The following is a 26,370-nucleotide window of genomic DNA, read 5'->3' as shown; positions in this document are numbered from 1 at the left end:
ATGGGCAGGGGAAGAAGGAAAATAAATAGGCTAAATTTTTTTGTCACATATGAGAGAGGTAATAAAGTAGATTCCTTTTCATTCTTGACGTTGATGATTAGAGGAACGTATGTGAACAGAGTTGTGAAAAAAACCAGTGTAAGCACAAAAAGACTGAATGGTGGTATATCCCTTCCAAACTCCCGGAGAAGATAAAGGATAGACATATAGGGAAAAAAGGCTCTGAGGGCATGAACTCAAAATGTTGGTAGTGCCAGTCTCTGGGTGGTAGGATTATGAATGATATTTATTCTCTTCTTTGTAATTCTTAAAAACTTTTTTGTAAATTTAAAACAATAGTATATCTTACCTTTATGATCACAGAAAAACAAAATTTACTAAAAAGGGGAAGGAAATAAAAATCCAAAGAAGCAGAAAAGGAGACTTCCTTGTGCTCCATCCCTTCCTCTCCTGGCATTTAGGCAGTAACTGGCGAGTCAGCCAGACAGGGCGATGCCTCACTCCTACAGCAACACCGAATGGTATCTTATTTCAACACACCGCCTGAGTATTTCAGAATTCACTCACAGGGGCAGCTGCAGGAGGAAATACACCCTCATTACTGAGATATTAGGGACCAAATCCTGAAGCTTGATTTTTCATTAGGGCATTGTGCCGTTTTTCGATTAAGACAGGTTCATCTTTTTTTGTTTTTTTTTTTTTCAAAAGTGCTGGTGTGTAAAACCTCATTTCCTTCTTTAGCACACTTGCCTGTGGATTTTATTTTGAATTTATTTCCATGTGTTCCTAAGAGTGGCAAAGAAACTGAGCTGGCGAGCTGTGTTGCCACAGTGCTCCTGGCGCTGGAAAGGAAACTGCAACTCTATGAGAACAATGCTCTGGAAAATCTGTAAAACCCAGTTGAACACACCTAAGGTTTGTATGAAAGAGCAGGCATTACTCATGGCGGCTTTGACAGCGAGAAAGGAGACAGAAAAGCCATCCAACCCTTCAGCAGTGAATGTGTCTGGATAAATCAGTCAGGTCTAATCTAGAAGCCAAGGCAGAATTGTCTGATGTTTCCATATAGTGGATTCATTGCATTAGCTTTTTATTAAAAGTATTTTCCACGTTCTTGAATAAAAGAAGATTCCCACCCCGCTCCCCAAGTATTAGATCAAGAAATGAAAATATCCTCACTCAAACTAACAGGGTCTGTAAAGGGCTTAGGTTCTTAACATAAGATTCTGTTTCCTGCTAGAAATATTGTTTCAGAAAAAATAGAAGCGATGATAGACGGACCACAGGAAACATCTGTGTATACAAACAGGCCAGCTCACTAGGAATAAAAATGCATTATGCAGCACAAAAGTCTAAATATTTTTATTAACATAGTTTGTTAACCAAGAACTGAGAAATAAGGTTCCCTAAGAGTCCCCCATCAAATGCTTTCTTCAATATTTCATTTTATTCTTAGGAGAGAGGTAACTCTGAAATCTTATCTTAGATTTTAGCAATGAGTTTTCTATTAAAAGTTATTTCTTTTCCATCTCAGGCTAAGCAAAGCTCTGGGCCAAGGGGGTTAGGGAATTTGTTTCATAAAACTGACAGCTTGGCGAGCATTCAATCACTTAGCACTCCACAGCCCAGGAGAACAAATAAGTCCTTTGCTGATGCCGCTCCAGACACGTTACGATGTATGTTCTGTAGCTTTATTCCCGCCTTCCTACTATTTGCCTCCCGCAGCAAAAAGAAGAGGGGGCAGAAAGCACATCTACAAATACGACGAAATCTAGGAGGAAGTGAAATTCATCAGCCTTACTCTCATCTGGGAGTTGGAGAGAAATGTCCACGTTAGATATGCTGTTTGAGTGGCTGTGCCTGGCCTTACTTTCCAGCAGGCCAGTACGTTCAAGGGACTCTCGGCCATTTTGTTGTCCTGTCCTCAGTGCTCCTGGACATGTGTCTTTGTAAGATCCGACGGAGGCTTTCGTAAGGTAGATAAGGCAAGCTTGGCGGCTGTCTTTGACAGATGTGGTGCCAAGAGCTGGTTACTGGCTTGCAGCCTGGGCATTGTCCTGGGCAGCAGAGACCAGCCTGCCCCAAACCCTACACCTGCAAGAACCCAGCTTGGAAACTTCCTGTTTAACAGGCTTAACTCAGAGCAGCCAGGGAAAGGAAATGAGCACAAAATGTCTGTTCCCTGTCCACCCTAACTCTCCTAAAAAAAAAAAAATTACAATGAGTTTTTTGGGGAGCACTCACACACAAAGCTACGACTTACAATTCCTGTATGAGACAGAACTCATCCGTGCTGTTGGGAGATGGTGGCTACTGTTGGTGACAGTAATGAAGAGGGCACAGGAGTGAGGGGCTTCTGGGGGCTGGTGTGGTCTGTGTATCCATCAGGGTGCTGGTGACATGGGTGTGCCGTCTGTGAAAATTCTTCCAGCTGTACACTTAATAACGTGCACTTTTTTGTATTCATGTTAGGATTTTAGACAAAAATCCAAAGATAACAATCTGTGATGGATACTCTTTAAGACTTCTCCCATCCACATAGCTGGCTTTAAAAATCAAACATTACCAAGAAAAGAATAAAGCATGCTGGCCCTACTGCTTTAAAATCCTGACCTCCTTAAAGTGTATGTGAAATAGAAAACCTTTTTAAAATGCTGATGCTATTATTTAAGCTTTCACTCATCATGTCCTTTAGGCCTGGGAAAGAATATACTGTGGGCAATTTTGCTCTAACTGCTATCCACTCCTCATACAGTGACGCAGAAGGGCACAGATAAATGACAAAGCTCACTTTCGCTCTCAGACTCGTTTCAGGGCAGGGTATTGTTGGGGGCCCTTTCCAAAGACCCAAGTCCCATTTGAGGCCTTTCTTGCCCTTTACTCTCTGAGCCATGTGGCCAGAGGACTCTCATTCTTGCTTTTTTCACACTTTCTTGTATTTCTCCCTTTCCCTTTTATTTCCCCCAACTGAACTCCTCTTAGACCACCCTCCTTATTTCTACTGCTGAGGGTTCAGAGGCCACCACAAAAATGGACACTGAGTGCTTTTCTCTGTCACTGGCATCCTAAGATGACCATGTCACCTCATTCTGCATTTCCTGAACAGGAAAATCCCTTTCATTAGCTTCCTCTTTCAAGTGCTTTTCTGTCCCTACCATTCACAACATGCTGTCTGCTTATTTACTGAGGTTTATTTTGCAAGAGAAGTAGTTGGGTTGGGAGTGGGGAAGCGAAGCTTTTGAAGACTTAAAAAAATTGTAATTTGGTTTCAAAAGAGTTATGAATCATGGAGGGCTATGGTTGCTTTGCAAATTAAGATCTGAATGGTCTACTGCTGCAAATGATTCTGCATTTTGCCATTTCTAAAAAAGATAAAATGTCTTTTCTAATGATAATTTTAAGGATGTAGGAATGCATTGTGTAAAGAAACTTTTTTCCTCACCTAGGACCTAGTTTAAAATATTCATTCCCACATCCAGTTAAGGACTTACAAGTCTCAGATTCCGGCAGGACCAAAGGATTTGTTCACTCATCTGACATTCACCTGAAATGTCCAGACAAGACCTCAGATGGGTGAGATAACAAGGTCAGGACATGGCACAGCCTAGTTTCCAGGACAGCAGAATGGAGTTCTCAGGATCCTATTTTAAGAGGAGCATTTCATTCGGAACCAGAGAAGCTATCCAAAAGGACTTGGAATATGTTCTTGCCTTCTCTATTCCCAAGCTCATTTTTGCTCTGGGGTGGCATCCCCATACCGAGTCCCCAGGCTGAACTGAGTCTCCACTGCTTTGGCCCCAACCAGCTCAGCTTTCAACGTTGCAATGCCTCCCCTGGCAGGTGGGGTGACCAACCAGTCGAGGTTTGCCCAGGACTGCTCAGGTTTTAAAGCTGAAAGCCCCATGTCCCAGGAGCTGTTTCAATCCCGGGCAAACCAGGACAAGACAGGTGGTCATGCTAGTGGCAGGCCACCAGCCAAACTTCTGTTCCCTAGCTGGGCCCAGCCAAAGCTTGAACCAGCAGGATTACCCGAGTCCCCCCACGGCTTCCAGATTCTGACCTATTTAAAGTGTATGTATTTGTACAGTGTATTTAAAGCTGCTGACTGAAGGAGCTCCTGGCTGTTGACTCTGTCTGTCAGATTTTTTTTTTTTCCCAGTGTGGTTTTAAAAGGCTCTTCTGACCCATTCATTTGTTTTCATTGTGTTTCCTTCAGAATTAGGGGCTCAGAAGATTATACGGGCCACACTGAGATTTTCTGACCACTCAGCTAGGCCTGGACTGCCACCACCCCTGGCTGCAAGAGAGGGTGGGGCACAGGTACCCACTCTCTCCCTTCTTCTGAGTTCCCTGGCCCACCATGAGGCCTAAAAAACCAGAAACCAGGTTGTCATCATTATAATTTACTCTGTCTACCAGCCATTACCAAGTCCCACCGGGTCAGCCTCCTAAACCCTTTTCGATTCTAGCTATTTGCCTCTCCAGCCACCATCACTCCTCTGCTTCAGGTCTTCTTCATCTTTCTCCCTGGATTAGTGCAACAAGGCCTTTTTGGTCTTCTTTCCCCCAAACTTCCCCAGCCCCAAACCCCCAGTTCATTCTCCACTGGGAAAAAGACCAAACACATACATTAGATCAAGTCACTGGCCTCCTTGAAACTGCACAAGATGAAATCCGAGTTGTTTATCAAGGCTAACAAGATCCATTATGATCTGGGCCCTGTCTACCTTTTCTACTCATCACTCAGAACCTACACCTCAATCTCCTCGTCTGCAAACGAAAATAGCTGTTTCTAGAAATTAGGGTGTGGTTTAGGTGGAAGCACATATATTAAATTCCTGGCCAGGTGCTTCAGCTCCATCTTGGATTTGGAGAACGTGGAGTCCTTCGCACCCAGCCACAGAAGTGGTAAAAAGGGATGACAGATAAGGGTGGAGCACTTGTCATATAAGTACCGCGCGCTAACCGATTGCGCCACTGGAGCTTCGAGGGTGGAGCACTTGTGATTGTCCTCTACAGAAAGAAAGGGGGAAAGCCACAGATTTGAGGCAGCGAAGAAGTATCCCATACGGATGGTGAACGAAGAGCTTCATGTTCCAAACGTCTGTGATGGAGTTGAGCACAGGTTCAGTTGACGACAGGAAGGTGACTTTGGCAATAAAGCTCTCGTGGGTAGATGGCACAGAGCTAAGCAGTAGGAAAGCACAAGAATCTGACATTTCACCACCGATTAAGGGGGCCAGAACCCCTATAATAACAGAAGAGAGGCCATGAGTTCATGCTTTTGGAAATAGACAAACTGGGGGAAAGTTGTATGTTTGCACTTTTTTATTCCACATGGTATCAGCATCTAAGTGCTAGAGTGCACTGCCAGGAGCCAGCGAGGATGGACTGTCATAGAATGTGATCAAAATGAGCTTTAGGAAGTGCTGCCTGGCTGATGAGAATGAATATTGGTTTGAGACCAAGCCACAAAAAAAGACACATGATTTCTGCTCCCCCAAATCATAAAACAAAAAACCAAAAAAACAACAACAAAAAAAGAGGGAGAGACAGAGAGAGGAAAGAACAAAGCATAGTTCTGTTGGAGATAACACAGATTTGTGCACACTCAGAAAAAAATGATTCCACGTTACAAATATTCATAAGAAAAACAGCTTCCCAGCTACTTTAATGAGTAACCTCAGCTACTTCTTTCCACCTGTATTTTGTTAAACACGAAAAACATTCTCAGGACTGTTGAAATTAAGATCAAGAGTCAAGGTGGCCAACGTCACAGTCCTCTTTCCAGGGACCTTTCCAGGCCTTCGCTTGTCTTCTGGCCACTCACACTCCCTCACCTCCAGCCTTGCCCTGAAGTGTCTGGCTTTTGCCCTCCAAATCGGACAAAGACGTTAATTAGGGTGAAGAAATAAGAGAGGGAGGGGTTCATCATCTGTCTGTCTCACCGGCTTCACTTGTTTTCTTCCTGAGTTAACTTTTCTCTCCCCCACCCCACCCCCGTTTAATTACAGAGAACAGCAGATCAGACAGCAAATGGGCCTCTGCTTGGGCTCACTCTAAATCACCAGGGTGGCCAGGCAATGCCTAGAGACCATGCCTCTTCCTTAACCCCGCCTCTGGCTCTCCATCCCCTCCCAAGGAGCCCCAGGTTAAAATGAATGCATTTGAGAACACATCTCACACACGGCAGAGGGGCGGAATGGCGTCATGGAACTGGCCTAGTCTAGAGCTGTGCTGTGCGATGCGGTAGCTACTAGCCACGTGTGGCGATTGAAATTTAAAATCAACAAAATTAAAAATCCAGTCCTCAGCCATACTAGCCACATTTCTAGAGCTCAATAGCTACCCCTAGCTAGTGGCTACTATAGGGGACAGTGTAGGACATTTCCACCATTGCAGAAAGTTATAAGAAAGTTCTACTGAACCAGACTGTATAGAATCCCAGTTCCACCTCCTATAAGCGCTGTGACCTTGTGTAAGTTACTAATCCTCTCTGAGCCTCCTCCTGCTCCCCAATTCCTCCTCTGTGAAATGGAGCTCATAATACCCACCTACCTTGTATGGTTATTATGGAGCTGGAAATAAAATAATATATGTAAATCACCTGTTACAACTGTCCAGCCTATGGCAGGAGCTTGACAAATGACAGGTAATATTGTTGCTTTTATGATTTTATGAGCAGTCATTGGAGACGTTTCCTAATGGAATGAACAGTCTGCATTGGCTTGGATGGACTCCTTCTACTACATTTCAAGTGCAAATTTCAGAGCTTGCATAAATGGTTCTGTTTGCAACAGGACAAGCCAGCAGGGCCATTCCAAAGTAATACCAATTTGCTGGCAGGCCAAAACGGTGGCATTGTAACCCGGAGCAGTAAGAGACTTGTAGTAAGGCTACAATTCCTGAAGCCAGAAAGCCTCGTTTTATGTGGGGATCTTTCTTTTTTTCTATCTTTCTCTCTCTCTCTCTTTCTCCATCCCCCTCCTCATTTCTTTTTAACTACTAATGTCACACTCCCTGGGATGATCCTTTATATTAGACTCAAGGCTCCAGTTTTCTTCACCTAGGAAGAAGCCCAAGAGATCTCATAGCCTTCTTGTAAACCTCTCCCCATATAAGAAAGCAAACAAAGCCCAGCCCAGAGAATTTGCACAACCTAGAAACCCAGAGACACCCTCCCCTGATGCCCTACTGAAGGCTAGTCTGGGCTCCAGGAGGAGGAGAATGAGCTGGGAAAATGGAGAGAGCGCTTCAGACTGGAGATTTATGCTAATTCATTAGAAAATAGGGAGTCACTGAATGTTCTTGAGCTAGACTGGCATGACTAGACGGGTGCTTTAGCAAGAGGAAGCTGATGCAGGCAGGTGGAATAGCAGCTGGGGGAGCAACAACATGAATCGGGCAGAGTAGTGAGGAGACTGGGGCCACACCCAGGGGAGCTGTTTGGAGGCCTGTGTTCATGGCAGCCATGGACAGGGCTGAGGAGAGACAGAAGGGGGTTGAGCCCAGGAGAACTGGCAGTGACGTGGACATCGGAGCCAGAGATAAAGGGTCAAGGCTCTCAGCATGGAGGCTGCATGCTTGGACATTAGTGTTTAAGAGCTTGCCCCTTAAGCTCCTCTGAAGAGGCAACTCCATTCTTCACGTGGCTTTGGACAAAGCCAGCTCTCTGTGGGTGCAGGATCAGAAGAGTCGGGTGAAGGACTCAGGGCAGCAGCCCCAGGACCCTTGCTCAGGTTGGTTTTCCCAGTTTAGGAATCATAACAAAGGCTCCCCTTCCCTATCTACTCAGGCCTCCTGGGTGAATCCCAGGCTTTCTAATGTCATGGATGAGTGACATTTTAAAAAATGGAGGATCCAGTATGAATTGGCCAACTTTGACTTTGTCAAATAAAGATGGTAAAATACAAATGCCGCCTACTGTCTTGATCAGTCAAAAAAGATACTTTAACACCAAGAAAAGTGGGAAAGACCATTTTAGAATAAAGGGCAGTTTTGTAAAATGGAAAAAGGGTTAGCTTCAAAAAAATAAACTCACAGCATTTTAACTTTTCTTCCACTTTACTGTGAACAGGCAGAAATCTTGTCCCATAGAGGCAGTGGTCCGCAAGCCTGGTCCGTGGGGACCATTGGTTTAAGTGACATTCCAAGATGGTTGCCCATGTGGTTTGGGCTGTAAGCTTCCTCTCTGATGACTGCAAATCCAGCTGCCCAGCACAAACAAAGCTTGAGGCTTCTGGTGTGGGTGCAACCGCCATGGAAGGGCAGGGCAGAATCGGCCTTTTCTAACTTCCACAGAATGCCAGTGATCAGCCACAAAGGATCTTAGAACAAATCGTCTCATATTGACATTTTCACATTCAATAATTTCATATTTAGTCTAGAGGATTAGTGATTTTTTTTCATAAAAGGAAATTGCAGCCAGAGCTAATTGCTCAATCTGAAATGTATCTGGACATTGTTTAGATGTTGGAAAGGAAATGATAATGTGGCAGGGTTTTAGCAAAGAGGAAAGCATTATTTTAGGAAAAAATTTAAATGTATATTAATAAGAAAGGCAGCCCTGTATGGTTTTCAAAGCTTTGATGTATATAGTCAAAAGAACACCCTTCTTTTGAGCTTTCCTTGACATTTTTTCTCATTTATAAAATGCAAAAGGAAATTCATCGGCACAGGCTCAATCCATTCCCATCCATTGATTTGTTAGCCAATCAATGGCCATTGTAATCTGAAAAAAATAACACTGGTTTCTATGACCCTCTCCAAGCGAGGCTGTGTTCAGCTAAGCTTAATAAAGAGAAAAACAGCGAGGACCATCTGCAAAACACTCTTCCGGAGTCACGAGAGATAGTGGCAGCCTTTGCCCAACCTGCTATAAATAAGTGTCTCAGAAAAAAAAAAAAAAAAAAGACAAACCAAAAAACACCCAATTTTCAAATCTGTTTCTACTTAATACAGCTGCAATAGAGTTTATTTAGCTTTTCCCTATAGCAGGAAGACTGTTTGCATTTTTATGACAAGGGTCTAAATGTTTTTCACGGCCATTTCCATTGCCATTATTTTGAGGAACAACATACCACTTGGACTTGTCTGTTTGCTTCTGCAGCACACAGTGGTGGCCCTAGTGGCCTCTGCATGAAAGTGGCCTCCAAAGCCCAGATTTATGATTCTATTTCCTCTCCCAGTGTTGCAACCATCACCCAAATCCTGGCCTGCAAGGGGCTGGCACCTTAGAATGACCAAGTGTCACGTGCTGCAAATCAATTATTTATCTGCCCAGGCCCAGCACACTGCGGCTCCCTGTCAGCTCATTGCCTCTCCCTTCACAATGACAAGGAAGACTCAAATGATCCTTCAAGCGAGGCTAGAATTCACCAATGAAGGTATATTGCTGGACTGGCAAACCCCTAAATGCTCATTTTTCTATATTCCTCACTGGCTAGGCCTGCAAGGGAATCCCCGTGCACCGACACTCTGAACTCCTGCACACTCTCTTTGGAAAAGGTCAGCCTGCCTTGGACGGCTGCAAAATGAAGCAGCCTCCACTGATCTCTGCACCGAGCGCCTGCCCCTGCCCCTGCCCTCTACCAGCATCCCCCGATGCCCATCCCACTCTGAGAGACTGGCAGGACAGGGTTGACTGGGGTACACTTTCCCCGTGTAATGAGTAACCCACTTCTCTGTGACCCTGCCCCTCCTGCCCCCCAGATGCCCGTTCCAGTTCCATGTGTGAACCGGGCATGGTTTACTCCCATGACACCTTCCCTATGTAACGCGTGACCCTTCTTTCTAGCCTTTCAAGGGACCACCAGAAGGAAGATGGCTGAGGGCTTGTCCCAGTGGCAACATTTCATCTGTTGTTGCTGCCTGTAGGCACTGCCACGTTCGAGCTGCCTGAAGGATCTCTGATGATGTCTGCCTGGAGGATTTTCCCAAGCAGAATTGCTGCAAGGCAACAAATGTGTGTAAGAAGAAACTGAACTTGGAGGGGTGGTGGGGGCCACCTGAATTCGAATGTCCAATAACTGCAAAGAATGCTCCATCTACCCACCACTGAGTCTCTCTCAGAAGTACTGGAAAACATAGAATTTAGTGGTGGGTAAAAGGGCTGCCACAATCTGAAATGAGTCTATCACAATATTACGAGCAGAGCTCTCACAAGTACACTAAAGGGCTAAATTAATTGGCTCGGGCTTAAGATGCTGCAGGAGAGATGACAGTGGGGAGGGGGCGGGGTGGAGGAAGACGGCTGGTGGCTTTGAAGTCATGCCTGGAATCAGGTGCACATGAAAAAAAAAATTAGGGAGGAATAAACCTGTTCTCTTTATGAAAAACCAGAGAAGCTTCTAGTTCTTACAATGTGCCCCCCAATTACCTATGACTTATTCAATTGTGTGCCTTGAAAAAAATCTCTGTGCTTATACAATCTTATAGATCCTTCCACCAACCTTAGAATTAAATCAGGCACATGACCCAGTTCCAACTGTTAATTAATCACCACCATGAATTGTATATATAAGAGAGGAGGAAATTGTGTCTTTTATTATTTCAAATTAAATTTTCCCCAAACCACAAATTACTTATTAAATTTTGGTCTAGACCAGTGATTCTCAACCCGAGTGATTTTGTCCCAGAGGGGACATTTGGCAAGGTCTGGGGTGTGCGTGTGTTGGGGGGGGTGCTACTGGCATCTAGCAGGTCAAGGCCAGGGATGCCGCTGAACATTCTGCAGTGCACAGGACAGTCCCCCACACCGAAGCATGATCTGGCCTAAACACCCACAGGGACAAGGGGGAGAAACCGTGCTACAGATAAAGCCAAATATGCTTGACCTTCAGCATTCATAATTTTGGCAGTCACCAAAGGGAAAAGGCCTCATCTTCTTTGAAATCTAAGGTGGGTTTACATATATGTCGTCTAAGGACATATTTACTCCTTTTCCACATAAATGAAATAGGTTCTCTATCTGAATCCAGGAACCTTAAAGAAATACTACGATGGTAGTAGGGGTAGGTTACGGTACATTTTGAATGCATATTTCATCAGTCTAAATGGATGGAAATTAATATCTCGTAAAATAAAATTATCTAGTTATGTTCCATACAAAACCAAAATCAATACACTGTATCTTACTTAACCTGCAATTAGAGTTTTAAAAAAACTAAAACAAGGAAATGCCATTCTTTCCCATTTCTTGCTAGCTGGGTACACACTTCTGAACATGAGGCATTAAAAAACAAACAAGTAGACAAAACCCTTTTTTTAAAGCAGATTTTTCCAGAGCACAAAAAGCTTCCTGAACCATTCCGTTTTATTTACTGTAGATTCAATCATTCTTTAGCGAGCAAAACATGCAGCCCATTCTCTTGGTTATGCTTGCCTGGCTTTCCAAATGCCCTCAAAACTGGGATGATGAATCACATACTTTGGCCCCACTGTGCCAATTAATAGTAAGCAAAAGAATTCCCCACAGCCAAGCTAGGACTTTCTGCCTGGTGTGTGTGTGGTAGTGTGTGTGGGGGAAGGGGGGAGAATCCTTCAGCCAATTGCTTTCAGTGGGTCTTAAGAGCAGGTGCTGTGATTCCCTAAAATTCCTGTAGTTCTGGAACATTCTATGTGGCTCAGCAGTGCCCCCAGCTTGGGGGTGGGCTTTGGTCAGGAAAAAACCTGTGTTCCTAGAGTCAGCCTAGAGCTTCCAGGCTTAAACCACGAAGGAAAGTCGGGCTAACAGCTACACTGTTTCGACCCGTCCAGGCCTCCGTTCCTCTCTCTGAATTGTAAGGCAAAAAGTGGCCGTACGCACAAAGGCAAAAATAACAACAACAACAAAAACGCCCAAACACACCCAGTCTTGGCTGCCAGCGAGGCCAATTCTGCTGCTGAAAAAGAACAGTTGCTACAGTGCAGCTGGAGGAGCTTTTCCAGGGAACTGGTAATACCCTGGCTGTTAATGAATTATTTTTCGCCAGAATGTCGGATTCTTCCTGTGCTCCAGTAAACAGTCTGCTTCTGCCATGGGAAACAAAATCAGCTCCTTCCGAGGAGCCCAAGGAGGTCAGCCAAGGGTCCCCTGTGGGGGCAGCCCCCTCAGGAGTGAGAGCCACAGGCGCCTGACCTATAAATCACCGCAGTCCCAAGTTCATTATCCCATCCCTTTCTGTCTATTCACGCCATGCCCAGTGCCCAGGGAAGAGCCCAGGAATGCAAGGCCTTGGCTGTAATGCCAGCCCAAATCCATCTCCCATCACCCCCCGAACTTGCCTTTGGTTAGGTTTCCTTACCTGCGGCACTGCGCGTGCGTGAAACTGGCTTTCCTTGCATTTATTCTGCGCCTGCCCCCCCATCCCCAGAAATCTGATTTATGTCCTTGCTCTTGTTCTCATTGAGATGTCAGGAAATGCCTGTGTGCATCCTCCTTCCTCCCTTCTCTTCTTTAAGGTTGGCCCTGGCCCTGTATAACCCACTCTCAGCATAAGGGTGTCTACCTGGGACGTTATTCTCCAAGCACAAATCCCAGGGAGGGACAGGACTTTAAGCTGCTACTAGAACAGGTGTCAAGGAAATCACTGGGGTCAGGCAGGAGACAACTCTCTAACGGAGAGGACACCGGCCTGGGGTGGGCTAGATGGGAGGAAAGGAAAAGAAAAGGGGCCACTTTGGTCAAGCCAGCCCTGTGTTTGCCTCCCACCCCACCCCTGCCTTGCTCTCACCATTAGGTTTCTGAAGTCTGCATTCCTCACAGAACATGACTGAGCAAACATGCTCCTGGCTAGGCTGGATGGGGGATCCCCCAAAATGGCACCTTAGCTATTGAAAATCAAAATCGCCTGACACCAGACTGTTGTGGCTACTCAGTCCCATGCCTCCCATCTGCCATCGAGACAGAAGACACAGAGTTTATGTCCCCAACACATCTGGAGGTGCTACAAAGTTGATATCACAAGGTTGGTGGTGGTTAGTGTGCTCCATCCAGAGCAGCACTGTCTAATAGAAATATGTATATATGTAATTTTAAATTCCTAGCAAGCACATTTAAAAAATTAAAAGAAACAGGCTACATTCATTTTAATACCATATCTTATTTAACTAATACATTCAATATATTATTATTTTACCATGTTATCAACATAAAAATTATTAACCAGCTATTTTGCATTCTTTTTTGTAGGAAGTCTTAGAAATCTAGTGCATATGTCATATTTATAGCATATCTTAATTTGGACTGACCACCTTTCAAGTGCTCCATAGCCACATGTGGCTAGTGGTTACTGCGTGCCACAGTGCAGATATAGGACATTTTCATCATCATAGAAAGTTCTATTAGACAGTGCTATGATGAAAGACCGAAAAGCTGTGGGAAGAGGAGTGATAGGTGTGAGTGGGGTATGCTCCAAAATCTTCTAGAATTATTGAGTTGGTAGAGCTAATAATTACAGCAGAAATAGGAACTACAAGGATTGGGATGTTCTAGGAGTCCAGCCCTAACTCTATGTGGAGATTAAAATGAGCTTTTATGAAAGGCCCTGGGACCATGTGTGGTCTGAATGTTTGTGTCCTCCTCCCTGCCCCCTGGCCCCCTTCCTCCGAATTCATATGTTGAAATCTTCATCACCAAGGTGATGATATTAAGAGGTGGGGCCTTTGGGAGGTGATTAGATCTAGAGAGCTAAGCTCTCATGAACGGGATTAATGCCCTTATCAGAGAGACCGCACAGAGCTCCCCTGCACCTTCCACCATGTGAGGACGCAATGGGAAAGCACCATCTATGAACCAGGGAGCAGGCCCTCACCAGACACTAAATATGCTAGCACCTTGATCTTGGACTTCCAGCCTCTAGAACTATGAGAAACAAATTTCTGTTATTTATAAGCCACCCAGTCTACGGTATTTTGTTGTTGCAGCCCGAATGGACGAAGACAGACCATGCCTACACCGGGAGGGCGGCCCCACACAGTGAGAAGGCCAATGAGTTTGATCATTACTCAAGGCATCTGCTGGTGGAGCCACCTCCATCTTAGCTGTTCTGGTCTGTTCAGGGCAGGGGCTGGGACAGAAGATCACCAAAGTCACGTACTTCTTTCAATAACAGTTTTGGGTTTGCAATCTAATTTGGTGAGGCAGATACAGAAACATGATCAAATTATGTGCGCCTGTGTCTGTGCATGCACGTGTACGTGTTCTTGGCTGGAGAGAGAAGGAGGGTCATGTGTGAAATCCAGAAGTACTAACGTGGCCGCCAAAATCACCCTCTCACCAGCTGCCATCAGAGCACAGGGGGTGGTAGACTCAAGAGGCTCATCAAAAACTGCGAGCCACGGAGGAGAGGCCTTGAGTCCGGAGAGAAGGAGATGATGGGCACCCGGGCGGACGATGAGGTGGGAGGGAGAAGTGGTAATCAGAGGCATTCTCCAAAGACAAGAGCTGCCAACTCCACAGCAAGGATGTCACCCTGATCCCCAAATCAAGCTTAATTCACAATCCCACACAAGCTTTTTGTGCATGGGAAAAGTGTAATTAGCCATCTCTCCCCTCCTGGAGAGCCTCGTTCTCTGAGGTCCCCCTCATATTCTGATCAGGGAGGCAGCACAATCAAAAGCACCTCATATATGGATTCAAGTCCTGGCTCTCCCAGTGGCTCCAGAATTTCTAGGAGGTTAAAGGTTACTGTCTGGCTGGAAGGGGGCTAAGGAACTTGCTTTGATGATGCATTTGCATAGCAAGTCCCCTCCTCATTTTTACTGAGAGTGTTTGTTTATTGAGTCAGTTATGAGTAAAAAATACCCCACCCACCCTTTGATCCCACAATGGACCTTGGGCTAATTACTTAAACTATCTGAGCCTCAGTTTCACCATCTACAAGATGGGAATAATACTGCCCATCTCACAGGGATGTTGTAAGGATTAAAATAGGGCTTGTCAGCATGGAACTACCAAGAGCTAAAACTGGAGCATGACACCAGGAATTTCAAGTCCCCAACCAAACATATCAATTTCTCCCTGCTGGGTCTGCCTTGACAGTGATTTACAGCTCCCTGCGTACATCCATTCATTCCGTCAGTTCCGTCATTTAGTCACTCAACTCTCATTTATTAAGGAACAGTTGGGTGTTGGGGATTCCGAGCTGGAAAGGCACATCTTTCCATCTGAAATAGTTAGGGATGATTTTGGCTCTATCTACTTGGCACAAAAGCATGCACTGTGGGTGACTGGGCTGCCTCACTGGTGGGCTTCCCCCTGCCCTACACACATACCAGTTAGGTACCATATTTTGTGAAAGGGGAGGGGCTGAGGACTCTGGCCTTTGGGAGACTTGGAGCAGGGATAAGGGACATTTGCCCCCTTTAAATCATAAGCACTGAAGTCTGGAATTGGACTCACAACTGGAAATTTCTCTTGAGTCTCAGATTCCTTATCTGTAAAATAATGCTTCCATCACAGGGTGCCTGAGAAGGTTTCCCACATGTGAAGTGCCTGGCAGACAGAGGGCAACAACAAATGCTAGTTTCCTCCCTAATTTATTTCCCTCTACTGCCCTCTTCCCCCAAAATCCAAGGTTAGGGGAGGAGCCAGAGAACAGACACTTGCTGTTTTCTTACTGTGGCTTTGGAGCACATCGTGCGTGGCTATCTGCACATACTGAATATCTCCATTCTGGGTCAGCGGATTTGGGAGGCCAGTCCTACCCTCAGTTTCAGGGTCATTACAGCTAGAGCTCCTTGGCTGCTGACGCTAGAGCACTCCCGGCAACACCTCGTCTCACACCTCCTAGCCTTCCCTTGTTCTTCTCTGCAGTTCAGATGGCCCTGTCTCAGTGGCTCTGTTTTCTGGATACAAGATTTTGATATTTCTTTTACAGTTCTTGCCCAACTGCTCACCGACCAAGTTCTCGCAGCAGCAATTGGCATCACCTGGAAAACGATTTTCTTATTTATTCCTGAGATGAGCAGGTTTTCCTGGGTCAAACCTCATCGCTGGAGGTCTGGGCTTCTTTGCATAATAAAAGAACCCCCCCCCCCCCGGGTGGCTGAATGATCCCCCTGGCTGGTGCCGAAGCACTCAGTACCCTAAGTTCCAGTCTGACTTGGCTCAAGGTGCCCGGGCCGCCTTAGGGATGCCTCCAGTGGGCATCTGTCAGGATGAGAAGTGAGTGCCCATTGGTAGGCTACTGAGTGTTTGAGTGTGTGTGTGTGTGTGTGTGTGTATGTGTGTGAGGAGGTGTGCTTCTTTGGGCTTCTAACTGGGATGCCACCAGGCTTATGTTTCTGTGCCTTCCAGCCCACCCCCAGCTTCTGCAAGTGGCACAGCTCCTCATGTTCCCCTTTGAGAAGAAAATGTGCAGGAAAGACAGTGGGTGGGAGCAGGATACCGCTGGTGAGTGGCTCCCACACACTAGCCTCCCTACTGTCCCCTTCCCACACCGCCACCTCTCTCCTGTAACAAAGGCACACCCACACCACATTTCCAAACTTAGCAGAAGTCTCTTGGTCTACCAACAAACAATTCTGATGACTCGAAAGGAGCAAACAGAGACATCTAGAAACCAGTGGGAAAGATTCGCTGGGAAAAGCACAGCCAACCTTGCCTGATGCATTCAAGGCTAAGAATTGTTTTCTCCCTGCTGGCTGCTTTTCTCTCTGTTCAAAAGAGAAGCTTCCAAGAATCAGCTAAATAAAGGGATCACACCAGAGGATGCGAGATAATGCTAAACCAACAAAAACAAAGACCCAAATGAAACAGAGCGAGCCATGAGAATACACGGTTATCAAAACTTTGTTTGGCCGTATCTATTTATCATCGCTGCACACCCGGGCTCTGCGGAATATCATTCTGTTGATGTCACTTATCCTCAGCAAAATATTTACACATCCTTAAAAACGCCAGATGAGGGGGCCGGCCCACGCACTGCTGTAAGCCGCCCCTCAAGCCCCGTCGCCGGGTTCTGAGCAGCCCAAGAGGTGGGGGCACGACGGTGGCTGGCACCAGCGGGCACAGGTAAAGCTACCAACAGTTCTGGGAACGCAGCCACCCAGGCGCTGCGCCCTGCCCTGCCCACCTCTCCCCTACCTGACTCTGCAAGAAGCAGCCACATCCCCGATATGGTGTCAGCGCCTCCTCCCCTGCCTTTCTCATTGATTAAGTTCTCAAACCATTGTTAAAGCAGGGCTGCTTTTCCTTGGAAAACTGGGCTAAATTCATGAAGCTTCCTCTTGACAGAAGAGGAATATTCATAAAAGTTTGGCAGGCGGAAAGGGAGGGCTGACTGCGTGCCATGGGGTGGGTGACAATCCGCTCCTTCACAGCCACCTTCTTCCTCCGTGCCCCAACCCTCTATCCATCCATCCGTCGTGCCCCAAACCTACTCCAGGGACTTCTGATAGGGAAACACAAAGCAGCAGCTGTTTGGCAACATTTCGACCCCTCGCCAGCAACTGTGGTGGGATGCCATTTCCCCACCCAGGCGGAGCTTCTCCTGAACAATAGTCGGGCTTTACACGGCAAACAAGCAAACACACAGAGCACAACCCCAACCCCGAAAAAGCCAACGCGGAGACAAGCAATAACTCCCTCCGCAGCAAAAGGCGCCACTGAAACGCACGCGAAAAGGCAGCCAGAACGCTGCTCGGTGCTTAACATGGCAGAAAGCCCGAGCTGGTGCGGCCACCCGGTCTGGGCATTGAGGGCACCCGGGCTCCCGGGGCGCCGACGCACACTCACCCGGCTCCGGGGGGATGCGGGGCTGGCCGAGCGTCACAAAGAGGAGCCCAGCGCGATCTGGCAAAACCCAACTTTCCACCCGGCTCGCCAGGGCCGCCAGATACGTCAACAGAATCCATCTTTCGAAGGGCCTGGAAGGCGCCGGGTTTTCCGGGCCGGGGCAGAATGGCAGATCCGGAGGCGGCCCGGTGCGGTGCCCGGGCGCGGAGTCCGCCGCGCGCCGCCCTCTGCGCCCGGTGCCAGCGCGGGTGGCGGCCCGAAGCCCACTTCGGGGGGCCCCCCGCCCCGCCAGCCGGCGCCGCCTCCCCGGCCGTCCCCGGCCCCGCCGGCCAGTGCGCGGCGCCGGGAGCAGGAGCGGGGCCCGGGCGCGCCGCAAGGGTGGCGGCCTCGGCCCGCGTCCCCGCCCCCGCCCGGCCCTCCCCGCTGGCCCCGGCCTCCGGGCGCCGTCCTGCCCCCGGGAGCAGGCCCCTCCCCGGGCGCCGGGCCCCGCCAGGCGCGCCCAGCCCGGCGCGCCCCCTGCGTCCCGGTGGCAGGTCCGCCTGGGGACGGCGGGGGCGACCCCGGCCCGCCTGCGGGCGCCGCGGCCGCTACCTCGCAATCGCGGCCGCCGCCTCCAGGAAGCCGCGGGGTGGTCGCGGGTGCGGGGACTCTCCGGTCTGGTCTCGCTGCCCGCCGCCTGAAGGGGGTGCGCAGCGGTGGCAGCCGCCGTCGCCGCTGTCACCGAGCTGCTGTCGCCGCCGCCGCCGCCGCCGCCGCCGGTTGTGCGTGAGCGTGTGTGCGCGCCTGTGTCCGGGCGACTGTGTGTCTGCGTGCGGCGCCCGGCCTTTACTATATACACCGAGGGGTGGGAGGAGGCGGGGAAGGGGAGGGCTCGGGGGAGGTGGCGGAGGAGGGGGAGCAGGAGGGGGGCGAAAGGGTACCCGAGGAGGCGGCGGCAGAGGAGGGACAGGTGATCTCGCCCACGGGGAGGGCGTGCCTGTGGGCAGCACTTGGTGGCAGGAGGAAGGGGCGCCCGGGGCGGGGGGGTGGGAGGGGTGCGCGATGGGGAGGGCCCGAGGAGCAGGGACCCTGCTGCTGCCTCCCGACGGGCTGGGGACCATTCCAGACCCTAGTATGAAGAGGAGAGAGGAACCGAGCCCAGGAGAGAGGCAGTGCTTGGATGATGGAGGGGTTGGGGGTGGGGTGGGGTGGGGAAGGGCCCTAAAATGCCAGTTGGGATACGGCTCGAAGCTACTTCTCACAAGGTGGGAGATTAGGTAAGATAAAATTAGTCCACGGAAATAATCTAATTTTCATCCAAGAAGTGATTCATGTATTAATCTAACATTTATTAAGTACCTAGTGTTTACCAGACACTGGTAAGAACTGGACTGACAGAGATAATGAATATGTATATGGTTGCTGACCAGTAGGTAAATAATAGGTATCGTTAGTACTATGGATCATTTAATTTTTTTTATTTTTTAAAGAGATTTAATTGTACATAATTTGTGGGGTACAGTGTGTTGCTTCAATACGTGCATATACTGTGCAGCAATTCACTTAGGGTAGATAGCATAGTTTTGTACCCATTAGTCCACTACTAACCTAAATCCTTAGAATGCTTTAAGAGAGCAAAGGAAGCAACTACATTGTTTTAATCTCTAAAGATTTTTTTCTGTTAATCAAAACACGATGAATATATTGGTGACAGAATGGCAGAGCAGACATTACTTTAATCAGGGCAGAGAGCAGTATGAATCTAGCAGTTCTTTGCACGCTGAAACCCCCTCAAATCCCAACACTGTGTGTACTAACCATGACTTCCCTCTTGTAGAGTTTGGGGTGGCCACACAGAGTGTGAAATACCTAGAGAGCAGCCTGGCTGGTTTATAATTAGTGCATGGGAACCTGAACTTGTGTTTGAAAGGCTCTATTCTAACCATGCTGTGTTGCAAGCATAACATGGTCACCACCAGGGCCGCACTGTGACTTTCTTGGGCACTTCTGCCTTTGCGAACCTCTTCCTCCATAAAATGGTATTAAAAGTTTCATTTTACATAGGGTTGGCCGGTTAGCTCAGTTGGTTAGACCCCAGCTCATACACCAAGGTCTGGGGTTCAATTCCTGTACTGGCCAGTCAAAAATTAGATTAAAAAAAAAAGTTACATTTTACAACTGCATTGGTGTAAAGATGAATATATTAGTGATGGAATTTGGATGTGTTGTCCCCTCCAAAACTCATGTGGAAATTTGATCTCCAACGTGGCAGTGTTGGAAACTGATTGATTCATGGGGGCGGATCCTTCAAGAATGGATTAATGCTCTCGCTGGGGGAGAGGGGATTAATGAGTGAGTTCTCGTTTTATTAGTTCCTGTGAGAGCTGGTTGCTTAAGAAGACCCTGGCACCTTCTCTCTCTCTCTCTTGCTTCCTTTCGCCATGTGATCTGCTTGTACCTGATGGCTGCCTGCCACTTTTTGCCATGAGTAGAAGCAGCCTGAGGCCCATGCCAGGTGCAGCTGTCCCAGAATTGTAAGCCAAATAAACCTCTTTTCCTTATAAGTTACCCAGTCTCAGTTATTTATGTTATAGCAACACAAAATGGACTAAAACAATTAGTATTATATATTAAAACATTTTCTTCAACCTAAAAGATTACTTTTATCTTCTGATTTTACGAGAAATTCAAAGATTTATATGGGCCTGTAAGGTACTATGGATCCCTGGCACTGTGTCTACAGTGCCTAATGGAGAGGTCAGCCCTTGCAGTACCATTTCTTGATACTGAACTTCCTCTTTTGAAAAAGAAATTAAATTAAGAAGCACCCAATCGACACGGGGCAGAAAGACACAATACGAGTTTAAGAATAGGTAATTATGAATATCAACAGAAAGTACCACTTCCTACTTTTTTTTGGTCAGGCCTTTGGGGTTTTAAATCAGCCCCTAGTAATTAACAATATCTGTGGAAATATTTTTCTGTGAATGTGTCTCCAACTATGTCAGTAACCAAAGACTTCCTCTATAGATCTCATAATTGCATCAGGATGAGTTCTTGGATCAGGTATGTGAGGTCTGGGTTGCCAGGACATAACCTGAATACAACTAAAGACACAGCTGAGCCATTATAATTGGACAAGTTCATGGATGAAAGATCCATAAAGGTTTTGTGCGCGTTGAGGTGGTGTGTGTGTATATGTTAGGGCTCGGCATCCTGGAAGGCAATTACTAGCCTGTTTCTTTTGTTGGCCTCACCACAACCCTGGGTTAATGTTTGATCTTCACTGGCAGTTGTGATTCATATTTGCTGCCCTTCGAGGTGCTTTTGTTTTCAGGAAAGAATATATTGATTCAGATTAATGCATAATAAACAGGTATCATGACCCCCATTCCCAAAGAAATGTACAGTGGCACCCGTCTGCATTTTCGTTGTGGTTGCCCTTGCAGAGGGAGGGAAAAAAGAGGGATTCATTAAGGACAGGTCTGGATTAGTGGGGGCAGGAGCAGGGGGTGCTTTGGAACAGACATAGGACATTAATATAGAAGAATTGCGTTCATACAGTTAAAGGGGTGTCTAATAAAATGGAGGGAAGAAAGGACATGCCCAAGCAGCAGGAACGAACAATAGCAAAATCTTCCAGGGTGGGTCAGGGTCATTTTTGAGAGCTGTAATTCTAATACTTGGCGATTTTAAATAAGGAACCAAGTATCTTCTCATAATCTATTTTTCGCACAGTTGCCAGATGGATGATTCATTCATTTATCCAATAAACATCTATTAAGTACCTACTGGATGGCCAGTCACTGAGCTAAGGACTTTTATTAGAGACGTGGTTAATATATGGTTGCTGACCCCAATTTGCTCATTGACGAATAAGTAAACTGTTAATAATGCAATGTGATCCTATGTGTACATATGAGTTATAAAATGGGCTAGCTGAACACCTAAGGAGTGGGCCTATCCCTGTGCTGGGAAGGTATGGAGGATGGCATGGGGCAGGGAAGTCAGAGAAGGTTGCACAGAGATTGTGACAGTTGCTGAGCGCTGAGAGATAAATAGGAGTTTTCCAAAGTAAGGGAAAGGCATTATAAGTGAAGGGAACAGCAGGCACCAAACTTGGATGCAGAGCATGTTCTAGAGGCTGCAAATATTTTGTGAGTCTGGAGTAGAGGTGGTGAGGAATAGCAGAGGAGGGGGAAAAGGACCCTAGGGGTCACTTGAGGTCCCTGGTCTGTCGGTAAAGGAGCTTTTTCTTGTAGCCAGTGGGAACCATTGAAAGACCCTAGGCAAGGGGGTGACCAGGAAAGATTTGGATTCCGGACTGATCACTCCGTTGGTCAGCATGGAGGGCTGATCAGAGGGAGGTGAGATTGGCACCAGGGAGACCAGGTAAGGGAGGCTGTTGCAATGATCAGGATTTGAATCAAGGTAGTGCCAGCGGAGATGAAGAGGTGGAACTCAAGTTAAGTGGTACTCAGGATACAGACTCAATAGGGCTTAGTGATGGTGAAAACAGGAGGAGTTAGAGTGACTGACACTTGGTTTTCCAACTCAGGTGACAAGGTGGGTGGGGGTGTTGTCACTGAGATAGGGGTTCCTAGGAAGAGAAGCAGATTTGGGGCTGGAGATGATGAAAGTCATAGGTTCCTACAGAAGCAGTTTCTGAGATAAGGATTTGAGTGCTGACGGTTGACTTGGAAGGAGACACTGGTAGGGTTGTGGGGATGACAGCCAATAGGGGGTTTGTTATCAAGGACAGTTACCACTGTGGGCAACTGGAGCTTAATCCCATTGGCAAACTCTTGGCCATGATACAAAACACCCACTCTAAAGGAGAAGAAGCTCGTTGAGGGCTGTCCAGGGAGCGTGGATTTTCTGGCGATTCCGACCTGCCACCCAGTTCAGGCAGAGGGTCCTTCCTAAGTATGGAGAGGATCCTGGCAGCTGGATGTCTGCAGAGCACAGTGAAATGGCAGCGCCCAAGGGATATGGGTGGAGCACTGTCAGTGTCTGCCCCAGGGAACTCTGATTAGGACATCTTGAATTGGAGGTAGCCGCCTAGAGATATCTAGTGGGAATTTGGAAGAGCAGGTCTGGAGTTCAAAATCTAAGCTGGAGACCTAGATTTTGGAGTTGTTAAGGCCCTGGGTGTTGGTTGAAGCAGTGGGTATTGATGAACATTGCAGAAGACATAAGCAAACTGAATAGCGGCTGAGCCCATCACCCTGGGGCACACCAACAGATTTGATCCGACTTGCATGAACATTGTATGGTTATCTCAAGGGGTTCCTGAAAGCCCTAAAGTTGTAGATGCCAGTTTAGTGCTCATGGGTGTGAATGTGTCTGGGGAAAACGGTCTATTGCTTTCAAGAGATTTTTAAAGGGTCTCGATTTTACTGAAGTTGAATAGTGTATTTAAAATGGAAATTTTGTTTTAAAAATGTTTTAGTGGTTCATAATCTTTACTGGGTGATTGAGTGATTGAACGAGGGGGCATTTGAAAACATAATCATGACGCAAAGGATAAAAAAAGCAATGCAAATGGATAAATGCTGAAGAAAATGCAAGGATAATTGAGGAACAGAGGGCTGCAACCAAACCCAGGCTTAGAGAAAGAGGATGGAAACATGCACAGAAACAGTTCTGAGTGAATGACATTTTCACCTGAGTTATGTTCAGAGCCCACGGGGGAAGTGAAAGGTTTTGACTATTCTCATAGAACGGACACATCTGGACATCTGGTGTGGTCTGAATGGGGGCGGGGGGCTTCAGTGTTCTTCATTTGAAGATTCCATGTGAACTGTATTATGCCCTTTGGATAAAACTAGCAAAGACTGAATCCAGGGATATGTGAGTTGGTCCTTAAGTTAGGCAATCAATAAATATATACTGAACAGCTATTACTTTACAGTACTAAGCTACATGCTACAATACAAAGAATGATAAAGTACCATCCCTGCCCTGCATTGAAGTCTCTGATAATCCAGTTGTAACTCTGTTTAGTCTCACAATCAGTAGAGCATTTCATTTCATAGAGAATTTTGAGAAATTATCATGAATAAGAAGCAGGCTCATTACAAAGGGCTTTGCTTGTGGCCGCTCCATTCTGTATTCCCCATTTCTCTTTCCTAAGAGAACACAAATGTTCAGATACATATCCCTCTCCTGTGAAACCTATGTACCTTAGAATTTGATCCTATCTTTAGGGTGGGTCTGTTCGATCTAAGAAAAATTGCATCCGTCCTGCTATAGTTTAGGCCAAATAGATGAGAGGAGAGATTTGCTGGGGGCTCATGGGTGAGTTCCTACTCTCTAGAATAGCATCCCTCCCTCTCCTGATGAATATGAGGATAACGTAACTCCATTTGCAACTGGCAGCAAAAACATGATGCAGTTGACCATATAATTGATCATCTAAACCAGGACACTACTGAGGGTGAAAGGGGTTGCTAGTAATAATTATGTCAGGGCCAAAGGCAAAAGCAAGGTCTTCCCAGGAAATCAGGGTGGATGGTCACCACGATGCTAGGAACCAGGCCTAGGAGGGAGCTGATGCTCAAGGCAGCACAACAAAAATAGAGAAAGAACCTGGGATTTGGGACCATGACTGTGTTATTGAACTACTAGAACAACGAACTCTAGAGCTACCTAACCTTGCATTTCCTGTTATGTAAATTATTACATTGCTTTATATATAGGTTAAACTTTTTTGAGTCAAGTCTCTATTGCTTGCAATTGAAAGCATCCTAAGACATATATGCAGTAACGGAATTGTCTTTGTTTTGTTTTAGTCCAGTTCCAGGGATAAGGCCCATTCTGGAGTCAAGAGATCTACCAAAAACAAGTGTAGAGAAGAAGTAGGTCAGGAATTGGTATCTTGATCTGACTTTAGGAACAAGTGAAGGATATCATCTAAACTAGAACATGATTGAAGTACATGGCTCTGTTTAACTTGGAAGACCAGCTGCGCATGTGGTGGTTTTCATTCTAGCAGTGCCTTAAAGATATGCTTCTGCCACTGACAAAGGGATGAGACTCCCGTGCCAGGGGCCAGGATAGTTCAGTTCTATCTCCTGCTCTGTCATTGCTCTGGCCAAGTGGCTTTGAACAAGCCATCTTCTCTCTCTTGGATTCCTTGCAGCAGTAGTAGCCATCTTTCCCCTTACATCTTGTCTTTCTGACTTGATTGTAAACATCGTGGGAGGACGTGTGGCTTATATGTGTCTCCCACAGAATCTACTTTAGTTCTCTTCGTGTAGGAGGCCTTCAATAAGTAGTAGTAAATTCATTATTACCTCCCCTCATGTTTGTGCTTAGTCTTTAATTATCCTTAAGGAGCTTTAATATCTATTATCTCCCACAAGTATTATAACCATCAAATGCAACTTCATTTTTTCCTTTTGGAGGGTGGATGTGGATGGAGTGGGTTTGGCATTGTAGTCGTGTGACCATCACCTGAGGCTATCAGAATTTGCCCATATCAGCAGAGAGCCCTGTACAAGCCAAGTGAGAAGCCAGGATGCATGAGATAGAGCAGAGTCCATATAAGTCACCAAGAAAGGGCCAGAAAAGATTATAGCCAGGATAGAGAGTTGAAGTCAGGGGCATGTTATAATAAGCCAGTGGATTTTAGTTAAGTGAAAATTGACCCAGATTTGTTTTGGGGGAAGCGAATTATTTTGCTGCATGGGATACCAGTGCCAACTGTGGCATGAGTGTGGTTGAAATACTGGTACGTAAAGGACCAAGGATAGGATAGCTCAGAGAAGACCTTGCAGAAGCCAGCCTGCCGACGGTGGAATCGGGGATTAGAGACGTGTGCACAAGCAAATCTGGACACATACGCACACCTTTACATGTGCCAAGTTTCAATCTTTTTCCAGGTTGTCAGACTTACCTTTTCCTTTCTTAAAATTTCATTCACAAATGAGCTTGATTGATCCCTGAGTAAGAAAGAAGAAATCAGCAGAATTGCCCTGGAATAATGAGCATTAGTAATTAGAATATTATCCAAAACTGATCATAAAAAGTAACTGCTGAGACAGGAGCATTGTTGTTAAAGAGGACAACAAGCAGTGGTTCATAATTATCCGCAATCACCCCAAACCACAGTCTCCTGGTGCCTGGCACTGTGGTGAGTGCATTCTATCTTTGCAATAGTCTCTTGGGAGAAGAGCTATTGATGACTTTCTCAGCCATCAAACACATCAGCTGTTGGAAGCGATTAGTTTCCCGATAGATACAACCTGTCTGACTAGCTAGCATGCATTTCATAAACAAATGAGAGTGTGGCAAGCAGTTTCCCAAACGATCTATGCCACAACCTGCATTGCATGGTCCTACCACCCTCAGTGTGTCCACGGCCTGTTAGGTTTGTCCTGATTCATGCATTGCAAGTGTCTCTAATGTAATTGACAAAGAGGTTTCTGTTGCCATAACATCAAGAGATGAAAGGAGCTGCAAGGTCATTAATTTTTGAACAGGACTTCAAGGACTTTAATCATTTTATTTTTTTCATCTAGGAGAATATCTCAAATTATAGAATTTTATGAATGGAACAATTTTATAGAAGGACGGAAAGAAAGCGAGTGTCAAATCTCTCTTGTCTAGGCTGGTTAGCATTTCTAATTGTCATGCTTCGCATTCGTGACTTCTTTGTGCCGGGGTCA

The 26,370-nt window shown here is 46.5% G+C and overlaps 1 protein-coding gene across 2 annotated transcripts in view; it reads right to left on the bottom strand.

Moving 5' to 3' along the window:
- RAI2 (retinoic acid induced 2) overlaps positions 1 to 18,505 on the bottom strand; it is a 60,571-nt gene extending 42,066 nt beyond the window's left edge. The window contains exon 1 of one of the 2 annotated variants that reach the window (XM_063083595.1): positions 18,311 to 18,505. The gene's annotated coding sequence lies outside the window, so the exon portion shown is untranslated. Of the gene's footprint in view, positions 1 to 17,719; positions 18,072 to 18,310 lie in introns of those variants that run through there. The other variant, XM_063083594.1, reaches the window with a different exon arrangement.
- Positions 18,506 to 26,370: the final 7,865 nt, after the last annotated feature.

The sequence above is a fragment of the Cynocephalus volans genome, chromosome X (assembly GCF_027409185.1).
Source record: "Cynocephalus volans isolate mCynVol1 chromosome X, mCynVol1.pri, whole genome shotgun sequence".
In the NCBI taxonomy this organism is placed as follows: Eukaryota; Metazoa; Chordata; class Mammalia; order Dermoptera; family Cynocephalidae; genus Cynocephalus; species Cynocephalus volans.
Note: the sequence above shows the minus strand (reverse complement) of the source record. Positions and strands in the feature narration are given on the sequence as shown.